Below are 12,509 nucleotides of genomic sequence, written 5' to 3' on the forward strand. Positions count from 1 at the left end.
CCTCTGTCTACCACTGCAAAACATGTAGCCACAGGAAATCAAACATAATAGCAGAGCATGCCCAAGATACTCGTATAACACCAGAGCATGCTCCGATAACACCTTATCCGAGCATGCTCGCTCATCACTAGTGGCATGCTATTTTAGTATCATGGTTAAAATCTGTGAGCTGTATAGAAAGTCACATTCTTTCACAAATGTTTGTAAAGGTAGACTGCTTTGCCAGCTGCTGGGTGTCATACACCTTTGGCAGTAGGACTGGATTAAAAACCTTAATAATACGTAGTGTCCAACACTAAGATAAAACATTGTTTATGTATGATGTGTAAATAATTGTATATAGTGTGAATAAAAATATATATTGTGTGACACTTTGCACTTTGTATAATGTTGTAAGAATTGTCTTATTGGAGGAAGACGTACAGATCCCTTATCCCATTATATGTGTCTTTCCTACAATCCATTATATTACATTGTTCAGCATATGGTTGTCCTGTGCTGATAATACCTATCACACGACACTATGAAATAAGATAGGAGATTAAGGTCGGCTTCACAATTCTGCATACAGATTGCAATTTCCAGATCGCTGGTTTCATGACCCAAACTAATATCCCTATAGGCATATATGAGTCTGTTAGTTATGGTCAATAACCCTGAAGTCACTCCAGGAATTGTGGTCCACACATAAGCCTCGATTTATGTTGGAATTCTGTTGTAAATCGCTTTGAAAAGTAGCAACATTTTTAAGTAACGAAGAGTTGCACAACATTTTTCTACTATTTACCTTTGGCATTCTCATGCCAGTTTTGCCCAGCTCCACCAACGCTGGGATTTATGACGCGCTGTCTAATTCTTGATGAGCTGTGGAATTCCTTATATCAGAAATCTTATTCCAGTCCCTTCCCAGGTGCTGTGCATAGTGGTGCATAACACTTGAGGTGAACGCCTTTTAATAAATCAGAAGCATCTGATTCCACATTAAAATTAGAGTGAACATCGCCGGTCTTGATGAATCAGGGCCACAGACTGCAAAATGTGGACGTGTGAAGCCGGCCTTATTGACAGGTATGATGTAATATCCCAGCTATAGTGGATGCCTAACTAAATGAGTTAGTAAAGTGCTTCCCGTGTCCCTTGGAGTGGATTGGATAGTGCAATGCAGAATATTCGTAAAAATCATCAAAGTAGTTGCAAAGTGATTGCCTATTGTTAATGGCTGCACAGTTGTGTAGAAACAATAAGCAAGCCATTTGTAATGAATTTCTAATACAGCAGAAAGCCACCGCAACATTTATGAAGCTGAGGCATTGCAGTCACATGCAAATCACTATGTGGTACCCCAGCCTTAAAGGGGTTGTCCTGTCTTAAACGACATGTCTGCAGTCGCTCTATGTGACTGCAGACTTGTGAATCCTTCCACTGTGTGCACTGCACGCTGCAAGGATTCGCCGATGTCGGGAGGTCAAAAGTGTGCGATATGTGTACTCCCATCATTCTGACTAAATGGGCGTGGTGAGCAAGAGTAGTCAGAGCAGAGCGAGACTGCCGAAGCAGTGAGCAAAGGGTCAGAGCAGAGCGAGACTGCCGAAGCAGTGAGCAAAGGGTCAGAGCAGAGCGAGACTGCTGAAGCAGTGAGCAAAGGGTCAGAGCAGAGCGAGACTGCCGGGGCAGTGAGCAAAGGGTCAGAGCGAAGCAAGACTGCCGGAGCAGTGAGCAATGGGTGAGAGCGGAGCAAGAATGCCGGAGCAATGAGCAAAGGGTAAGAGCGGAGCAAGACTGCCGGAGCAGTGAGCAAAGGGTAAGAGCGGGCCAGAACCGCCGGAGCGGTGAGCAAAGGCAGAGCAGGCTAGAACCGCCGGAGCGGTGAGCAAAGGCAGAGCAGGCTAGAACCGCCGGAGCGGTGAGCAAGGCAGAGCAGGCAAGAACCGCCGGAGCGGTGAGCAAGGCAGAGCAGGCTAGAACCGCCGGAGCGGTGAGCAAGGCAGAGCAGGGGGGACAGGGCTCTGTACACAGGGAACAGGCAGGAAGGGAAAGGCAGAACCAGATACCCACAGGGTACTTACAGTGAAGTAGCGAGTGGACCACAAACTCACAAACGGAAGTACAGTGACAACGAGCAGGAGTTAGGTACAAGTTCAGACTCTGCAGAAAAAGGAAAGGTACGGACATAGAGAAACAGGCTAGAAGAGTATACAGACAAGAACAGACACAGTAGCAAGATACAGGAGTGGGTCTAGGTATGCAGCCCCTAGAAGGCGGGAGGAACAGGCTAGGAGCGTGTTCAGACAGGACAGACAAGATACAGGAGCGGGTCTAGGTATGCGGCCCCTAGAAGGCGGAACGAACAGGCTAGGAGCGTGTTCAGACAGGACAGACAAGATACAGGAGCGGGTCTAGGTAAGAGGCCCCTAGAAGGCGGAACGAACAGGCAAGGAGCGTGTTCAGACAGGCCTGGAAATACAGCCTCCAGGAAGGGCAGGCAAGCAAACACAGAAGGGGACCTGGCACATTCAGAGTGAGAGAGCACACTGAATGAAACACAATGCTCAGGCCGGGATTCATTGGAGCAGCTGGGTTAAATACCAGGTGACGAGACAACAATAGGCTGAGGACGCATATGGGGGGTGCCTGCAGCAGGTACAAGAAACAGGAAGTGATCGGGCGCCGCCCTTAAGCAGCAGACACAGAGGCAAGCAGACAGCATGGAGGGAAGCCAGGCTAGCAGACTGGACTGGAGATCAAGTGCGCGCTCTTGCACAGTGGGAGATGGACCACTATGCAAGGACGCCGCCAGGTATGTTACACAGTCTAATATGTATGGGAGATCTGGACAATTTATTTATTATATCCGATTTCCGACATCCTATCGTATTGTTTCCCAGAGATAATTCGCTACCCTATATAAGATGGCGGCTCTCAAAGAGAACAGAAGAGCACTTGGCCGACAGCCATCTAATGTGTATGGTGAAATTTACAGTGTAGTTATTGTGACCTAATGTAGTTTTCTAGAGATTATCAACTTCAGAGCCACATTAACGGCATCCCTGGTATAGAGCAGCTCTTTTATGAGGACCTCGACTCATTTTTTTCTGTCTATTGTGACACAGATACTATATAGTATTATAGGAAAAAATATAGCATTTACCACTACTGCTGGTAGTACAAAGGCTCTGGAAAAGTGATATGGCTCCTCACCCCCTAAAACAAATTCAGCAAATTCTGCACTCCCAAATTCAAATGCCCCCCTTCATCGTGAGCCCCAGTGTGCCTAAACCACATTTAGCGTCCACATGTTTCGCATTTCTGTAGCATAGAGAGCCTGCCTAATTTACAGACGCATGTCTCCAGAAGCATGAACTGGGCACAATGTACTGGTCACTACAACATACTGGTCACAACAACGGCAGTTTGTAATTTTCACTCACCAATATCCCTTGCTGCTTGTTTCTGGAAAACACCCAGGGAGTCAAAATTGTCATTAGTCCTGTAGATAAATTCTCAAAGGGGTAGAATTTCTAAAATGGGTCACTTGGGGGATTCTGCTCTTCTAGCACTTAGGGGTTCTGTATATGGAGTCCGCAAACTATTCTAGGAAAATCTGCAATCAAAGACGCAAATAGTATCCCATCCCTGCCGAGTCTCGCCATATGGCTAAGCAGTACTGTACAGCCACATATGGGGTATTTCTACATTCAGCAGAAATTGTGGAACAAATTTTGGTGCCATTTTTACCCATTTCCCAGTGTGAAAATGTAAAATCTTGGGCAAAAAAATTTTTTGGCGGTAAAAATGTAATTATTTTTTCTTCACTGCCCAACGGTATAAAATGCTGACCCACCTGTGGTGTCAATATGATCACTGCACTCCTAGATGAATTAATTGAGAGGTGTAGTTTGTAAAATGAGGTCACCTATGGGGAGCTCTGCTATTCTGGCACCTCAGGGGAAATTGCGCAACAAATTTTGGGGTCCATTTTCTCTTGCTATCTTTGTGAAAATGAAAAAATATGGGTCTAAAACAACATTTTTGAGGGAAAAAATGTTTATTTCATTTTCACAGATCAGCGTTGTAAAATTCTGTGATGTACCTGTGGGTTCAAGGTGCTCACCACACATCTAGATAAATTCCTTTAGGGGTCTAGTTTCCAAAATAGGGTCACTTTTGGGGGTTTTCCACTGTTTTGGCACATCAAGGGCTCTCCAAATGCGACATGACACCTGCAGACTACTCCATCAAAGTCAGGGTTGCAAAACGTCACTCCTTCCTTTCTGAGCCCTGCCATGCGCCCAAACCATGTCGGTTTTCCCCGACATATCTGGTATCTGCGTACCCAGGAGAAATTGCACAACAAATTTTGGGGTCCATTTTCTCCTGTTACTCTTGTGAAAATTGAAAATTTGGGGCTGAAAAACATTTTTGTGGGAAAACTGTGATTTTTTTATTTTCACGGCTCAACATTATAAACTTCTGTGAAGCAACTGGGGGTTCAAGGTGTTCACCTCACATCTAGATAAGTTCCCTGAGGGGTCTAGTTTCCAAAATGGTGTAATTTGTGGGGGGTTTCTACTGTTTAAGCGCCTCAGGGGTTCTTCAAATGCAACATGGTGTCCACTAATTATTCGAGCAAATTTTGCATTCTAAAAGTCAAATGGCACTCCTTCCCTCCAAGCCCTGCTGTGCGCCTAGACAGTAGTTTTCCTTCACATATGGGGTATCAGCATGCTCTAGAGAAATTTCACAACAGATTTTGGGGTCCATTTTTTAATGTTACCCTTGCAAAAATAAATAAATTTGGGTCTAAAGTAAAATAGTGTGACATAACTCTATTATTTAAGTGCATAAAAATTCAAAGTTTGAAAATTGCGAAATTTTCAACATTTTTGACAAACTTCATTTTTTTTCACAAATAAACGCAATACATATCGAAGAAATTTTACAATATGTCACAAAAAATGATTCTCAGAATCAGTGCAATCCATTTAAGCGTTCCAGTTATTACCTCATAAAGTGACACTGGTCAGAATTGTAAAATTTGGCCTGGTCATGAAGGTGAAAACAGTCTTGAGGGTGAAGGGGTTAATTTTGCCCCCAAAAACCGAAGCCTTATAAGTAAGAAAACATAACAAACTTAATTTTAGCAAAAGCAACAGAGTTTTGCCAGGGAGTTGATCCTTGTGATGATAAAATCTAAGAAACAAACATGCCCCGAACTTTGAGGGACGATGGATCACACAGCTTTCTACTATCAACAACAGAGTGGGCCGGGATTGTTTTGCATGGTCGTCATCATCCCCAAGATCTTCTGGGCATTCGTAGATGAGGGTATAGTTATGCAGTATCACACATGCCTTAATGACACTATTAACATTTTCTTCGCTCAATTGGAGGGCTGACATTATTACCTTCCATTTGCCACACAAAATGGCAAATGTACCTTTGACCACTCGCCGTGCACGTGCTAACCAGTAGTTGAAAGCATGGCGGCGGTGGTCCAGACCTCAGCGTGGATAAGGCCTTATAACTTGTTGTGTAAGTTGAAAGGCCGCATCCAAGGCCAGCTCCAGGTTTTTGTTGGCCCTGGGCGAAAGAGTCTCAGTGGGCCCCTTTAACACACCACGAATCATGATGCTCAGATACAGCAGAGAAATATATATATAGTACAAGGCCAAAGATTTCACTGCTTACATTACATGAGCGATATCTATTGTAAATTCCACAATAGCTCAGAAACCGCCGAATCGCTCCACACAGTATACTGGCCCTCATATAACGCTCCATACAGAATACTGGCCCCCATAAAATGCTTCATACAGGATACTGGCCTCCATATAACGCTCCATACATGATACTGACCCCCATATAATGCTCCATGCAGGCTGTGCCCTCCCACATAATGCCCCATGCAGGCTGTTCCCCCCCCTTATAATGCCCCATGCAGGATGTCATGCCCCTTTATAATTCCCCATGCAGGATGTCACCCCCTTATAATGCCCCATGCAGGACGTCACCCCCACCCCCCTTATAATTCCCCATGCAGGATGTCACCCCCACCTTATAATGCCCCATGCAGGATGTCACCCCTCCCCCCCTTATAATGCCCCATGGAGGATGCCACCCCCCACTCCCTTATAATGCCCCATGCAGGATGTTACCCCCCCCCTTATAATGCCCAGTCCTGTTTCTTAAGCTCCAGCATAACGAATTGCTGGGGTCGGTTCTAAACGTCTATTCATGTTGCTCGAACAATTCTAGAAATAATGGACTTACCAAGGAGGAACTCAAGATGTAAGGCTGAATATGATAGGCGATTTGATAGAAACCAAGAGAGGTTGATTAACAAAAAAAAAGATTCATACAAAGAAAACAAATTATTATAGGTATTCATTGGCGAATCTGGGGTCCCACCAGTTCTCACATTAAGATAACAGTGACAACAACCAAACAGGTCATGTTCCTAAAAAATGGATTTACTACTGGAAAGCGGTGGTGTTCACACCGTGCAGTAACTGAGGCAGTGATCCAAGGAAGTCCAACATAAACAGCTTTTATTTCAGCAACTCACGGGTTAACAGAAAGTCCTCCGGTTCGCAGCCGGGTTAACAGAAGTCCATACATAATGGTTGCCGTGGGCAACAGCCGCGACGGGCCGCTCAGAGCCTGACGGGTGCAGAGCCTTCCCAGGTGTGGGTTCAGCTATACACAGTCCTGCCGAGTTTTCCTGCTATCCTCCTAGCAGGTCCCAACACTGAACAACACTAATCCTTACTGCAGGGTTTTTAAAGGACCTGTGGCAAGAGCCACTGGAAAACCCGTGTTGGAGGGAGGATGCTGCCCCACTGCCTTCCTGTAGCCTCCTCCAAGAAATGAAGGCCCTGCCGGGTTTTACTAATCTCCCTTAGCCAGATAGCGTGACCAGGTCAATGCTCACCTTCATTCCTGCATTGCAGCCGCAGGTGAGTTTGTGACTGCAATGCACTCCAATGGATTTAATAGGACTCTGTACACTTTCTGGGGGATATATAACGTCCCTCGTATACGATCCTGGTCACTGCCTCACACTACATTTTGAGAAACATTTTTGTTTTTCAAATGTTGGGATCTGTGAATATTTATAACTCCACTACCTACGTGAAAGAAAGTGCAAAGAATGGTGGAGCATGAGTGAATATGAGAAAAGCAAAAATGTCCTAACAACAGCATTGTATAAATCAATGCAAGTTATGGGACACATGACCTATCATGCCTATTTGTGTACCTGTTTACACAGAGCAATATCATACTGCTTCCATTGAAGCGGAATAAAAGAGCTGCCTGTGCGCACGTACATTGGTTGGACTTTTGGTTATGTCAGTTAGGACAAAAGACACATGCCACATTCCTTAAGCAAGCCTCAAATAAAGGTCTCCAACACCATAACAATGTGAGGGCAAAATCATACGCACAAACATTAAAGACTATAGAATTTGGGAAATGAATTGTTACAAAGTGTGCAGAGGGCAAGGAAACAGACGTATTTTGCAATTGTGAACTAAAAACAATCATCATGCATTGGTTACCTACCTCAGTGTCATCAGAAGACGCTTCTCTGGTGAAATACATCTCCGCATGTTTGTATTTTGGAAGGTGATTCCAGGCCATAGCTGTAACGGGTGTGTCAGATGTAATAGACAGTCACTCTGGATCTGGCTGCAGAAGGTCACTGCGATTGGCATTGCAGATGCCTTCTTAATGCTTCTTACTTTTGAACCCAGCGGCAACCTCCCTCCTGCTTTGATTGACACAGCCTGGTCTGGGTGTTTATAAATTCTCAGTTGGCTTCAGGGAGTTGCCGGTGATATTCTCATTTTCCCTTGTGAAGGCTTGGAGCAATAGCAATCGGCTAATTTCCTCTCTGGTGCCCTTGGAGGACGTTTGGTGTTATCTCTCTGGTGTCTGTCAAGCTAAGTTCCCCCCCTTTGTTTGTCTCCCTAGTTGTCTTTAGTTTATAGTGGGGACTGACATGTGCTCACCCCCCTCCCTGTCTAGGGCCTAGCTCTAGGAATATATAGGGATCAGGTTTCCTGTTCGGTAATAGGTGCAGAACCTATATAGGGATGGTAGGACAGGTAGGGTGATATTAGATCTGCCTGGAGGTCTCCACTCCCCTTTTCCCTAGCATTTGGGCTACCCTCTCCTCATCCCTTCGTGTTGCACTTGGTCTTTCCCACACCGTGCGTGACAGTAGTTCCTCCAACAGACGGTCAAATGTTGTTATAGTCATCCGGTAGTAGGCATAAGACTTGTCTGGATGGCACCGTAGCTCCCTATGCAGCCCCTGGAAGTAGCCTCTTGTGCTTCGTTGTCTGAGTAGTGGATGTAACCAAAGTTAGCGCCGCCTCCTAGGATCTCAACTTACTGAGTAACGCACACCAAACCGTCGAGACAACACCCAGTGGAACAGGATGCGCTCAGTCTGGTTGAATGTCAAGTAGAAAGACATACTGTAATTTACAGCAAGACAAAGGAAAGCAGACCTAAGGATAATATTGTATGGGGATATCCCAACAATATGGATGTGTTCCCAATGTGGTACCTTGTCTGGAGAGTGTTTGATTGAAATCACATGTTCAAAATCGCATTCCATACGGATATAATACGGATGTTATACGGATAGCATGCGAGAAATAAATTGCATACTCGTACATGAAACTAGCCCAAGGCCACGGCCCCACTATCAGTATTTGATCTGTATTCAATTAGTATTTTTTCTCAGGAGTGGGAGCCAAAACCAGGTGAGGACAAGGCCGGCCCGAACGTATAGGCGAACTAGGCGGCAGAGAAAAAATAGAAAAAATTATAAAAAATCTTTTCAAAAGGCAAAAAGTTTTAGGGATGGAAAGAAAAGTGTACATAAATTTTTTTACCATAAATTTAAAAGAAAAACCGTTGAGCTTCAATTTACGCACGGAAAGGAGGAACTAAACTACGGACGTGAGTCATTAGCATCGTCTTAGCGGGTGTTTGATCCCGCGCGTTTATTTTGCTCCTAAGTTTTCAAATGTTGGCAAAAGCAAAGCAAACAACCAAAAATGCACACACTACACTAAGGGGGCGCCCGAGAGAAAAAAAATATGTATACTTAAAAGGTAGGTGTACCATATGGCCTATTTATACGTAGTTTGGACTTTAGGTACTAGGTACTAGTTGGCGATTATATTGATAGATGTCATCAGCAGTCGATGCGGCTAGTGGGAGGAGTCTGTTTTGACGCATTGGCGTAGACTGCCTGGACTGCCAGTCAGGCCAGCTAAGGCAAGGAAGATAGTATCTACATTTTTTGCATATCGGAGCGCGCGATTATAATATTTTCGAGGTATGTCTCTACTGTTTGCATGCTTTATCATGTGAGCCATTGCTGTTATTTTGTATATTCATTAGATTCATTGTTTCATGAGGTTTCCATGAATGCAAATAGAAAATAGGAGGTTTTTAGTAAATTTTTGGCCTAGGTTCTAAATTGTTAGGCGCTGCGAGGTAGGTATATTGTTTTGATTTTCAAAAATATTGGAAACATTGGAAATTGTTAAAGAAATTTGTGTTTTTTGTCTTAAAAGTAAAATCATATTATATAATCAGATAACAATTTTAATTGGCGCATTAACTTTTAGGTAAATGCTGTGTGTTGTAACGAGTCATGGCTGATAAGAATAAAAAACTTTCGGGGTTTCAGAACCGTAAAAGAAAAGCCGAGGAGGAGAAATCACTTTCAAAAATCAAAGGGTCATTTTTAAAATATCTAAGCAATAGAAATGAAGACGCGGAATTCCAAACGTTGGAACAACAGGCTTCTGTTGCCTCGGAAATATCGAATGTGGAAATCGAATTTGTTTCTCATGCTGAAAATAGTGAACTACAACCATCAATATCTGGTGGTAGATCTGATCAAAGTACCAGTACTGACATGGAGGCTGGTACATCTATAGAAATACTACGCAAAGACTATTCGGACGATCCCGCTACGTGGACCGTAATCAATGATGACTTACGCCTAGATGTAGTAAAACTCGGCCCCACACAAGTTCAAGATTTAGATTTTCCTTTGGACACTAATCGTAGAAAATTTTCTTGTGTTCACTATAAACGTCGTCTTGTCAATGGTGAAAGTCTTGAACGCAATTGGCTAACGTATTCTATCCAGAAAAATTCAGTTTTTTGTTTTTGCTGCACGTTTCCAGACTCATCACTTCAACTAGGAATCATCAAACACTCAGCCTTAGGTACTGATGGTGTAAATGACTGGAAAAACATATCTGCTATTTTAGCCAGCCACGAAAAAAGCAAAGATCACATGATTAGCTTTCAAAAATGGAAGGAACTCGAAAATAGACTTAAGATGAACAAGACCATTGATGAAGAACACTTACGCAAAATTGAAGAGCAAGAAAAATACTGGCATCAACTTTTAGAAAGGTTGATAGCTCTAGTGAGGGTACTAGGTACGCAAAACTTAGCGTTCCGTGGATCAAATGATGCAAACATTGTTTGCATCTAATAATGGGAACTATTTGAAATTTGTGGAGTATTTGGCTATGTTCGATCCCGTCATGTGTGAGCACATTCGGAAAATCCGGGACAAAGAGATTCATGCACATTATTTGGGAAAAACAATACAGAATGAGATGATTCAACTGCTAAGTAATGATATTCAGGAAAAGATTCTTGACGATGTCAAAACTGCAAAATACTTTTCTGTAGTGCTGGATTGTACTTCTGACGTGTCTCATGTTGAACAAATGACTATCATTGTTCGGTTTGTTTCCACATCAGAAGACAAAAAGTTTGAAATTAAAGAGCACTTCTTGGGATTCATTCCTGTTTCTGATACAACTGGAGGTGGTTTGACAGCCGCTGTCTTGAACAAATTTGAAGAACTGTCGCTCTCTGTGGACAACTTACGAGGTCAAGGCTATGACAAGCCCAGGGGATGGGGGATGACTCGGTTACCCGGGCCTTTAGCCTTAGGGAGGTCGCGGTGGTCGGCTCCCGGGCCCGTACTCTGGGGTCTCTCTTTAAAAGGGCGTTAATCGATGTTAAGTTTATAAAAGAAAGAGTTCGTGACGCCACCTGTGGTTTCTGGTGAGGATCACCAGCGCTGCGCAGTCCATTGAGGCTGATGATAGGGCAGCTTGATGGTATTGCTCTCCACAGGTAGAGCTGGGCCTCAGGGCACTATAGGAACGGGGATGCAGGACAAAGAGACTACGCCGGGCCAGAGCAAGAACGGGACGGACACGAAAGTCACCTCAGTACCTTTTACTGATGGAAATTCAGGCACTCCCCAGAGCACTGTAGGGTGAAGGGTGTATGTCCGGATCCTCCCCGATGAGCAGGTTTTGGGCCTCCTGGTTCTTGTTGCTGCATAAGTTTCTGACCTGCCTGGAGCTAGGCCTAACTTTGTCTCTGTCCTGCGCTGGCTGACCTTGTGGTAGGGCCTTCTCTTGGAGTGCACGCTCCCGACCTACGGGGCCTATGTGTCTCCTGGCTCTGGTACGTATCAGCACTTTAGCGATCCTGGGACTTGTAGTTCTCCAGGGATTCCGGTTTATCTTACTGGGTCGTGGAGATCCCGGCAAGCTTCGGACCCGGTGTCCGGTAACTACTTCTTCGGGGTGAGCTAATTAAGCTCCTCTGCCCCCTATGAGCTAACTCTCTACTCCTTCGCCTTCGGCCTACTCGGACCCTCAATAGGCTACTCACACTAACGGCAGCGGGCCGCGTTTCACCGATCTTATGGCGCCGGCACACCTAAAGCTCACCTCACTGAGCTGCACCGAGTCTCGATCTGGATAAGCTCCACTGCAGGATAGCAATTGCAGGAGCTGAACAGGCTTTTGTCCTCTGAGGTAACTCCCCTCAGGCTGTACCGGACTCACTGCTATACCAGAATAGACTAACTGCTCACACAGACTGTAGTCTCAAGACTCACTGCTGCCTGGCTCCACCTTCCCTTTTATATCTCCCTAACGGGCTCCCTCTGGTGGTCTGAGGTGGAAGGTGGAGATGTGTGAATGGTATGGGGGCCTCTTGTGGAGGAATCCTTCAATACACCCTTCTAGGATTTGTGATACCAAGCACAGCTGGGCTTCACATTCCCCCCTAGTTAAACTCAGCACTCCCGGGCTGAAGTACATTTTATAAAACAGTAACAAATGGAATTATAAGCAATACTAAACAATCTTCCCTTTATGGGAGGCACGAATCTTAAACGTTGCATAACAATAACAATTACAGAGTGTCCTCAGAATCCAAGTCTCTTGTGGTGAGGTTCCCATACAGGATGTCCATCTCACAAGGTAGAGTACTTTGGTGGGTTTTTGAGGGACCTGTCCTAAACCCTCTACGTGGGCCCTGGGATGGCTGCAAGGCATGAAGATCCCGTGTTGGACCTCCACACGTGCCACTCCAGACAGGTTTTACTTCTGAGGTCTCCTAAAGGGCACTCCAGGGAGCGCAATTATATACAATAA

The sequence above is a fragment of the Phyllobates terribilis genome, unplaced genomic scaffold (genome assembly GCF_046119375.1).
Source record: "Phyllobates terribilis strain yellow unplaced genomic scaffold, ASM4611937v1 Scaffold_3__8_contigs__length_932513732, whole genome shotgun sequence".
NCBI lineage: Eukaryota > Metazoa > Chordata > Amphibia > Anura > Dendrobatidae > Phyllobates > Phyllobates terribilis.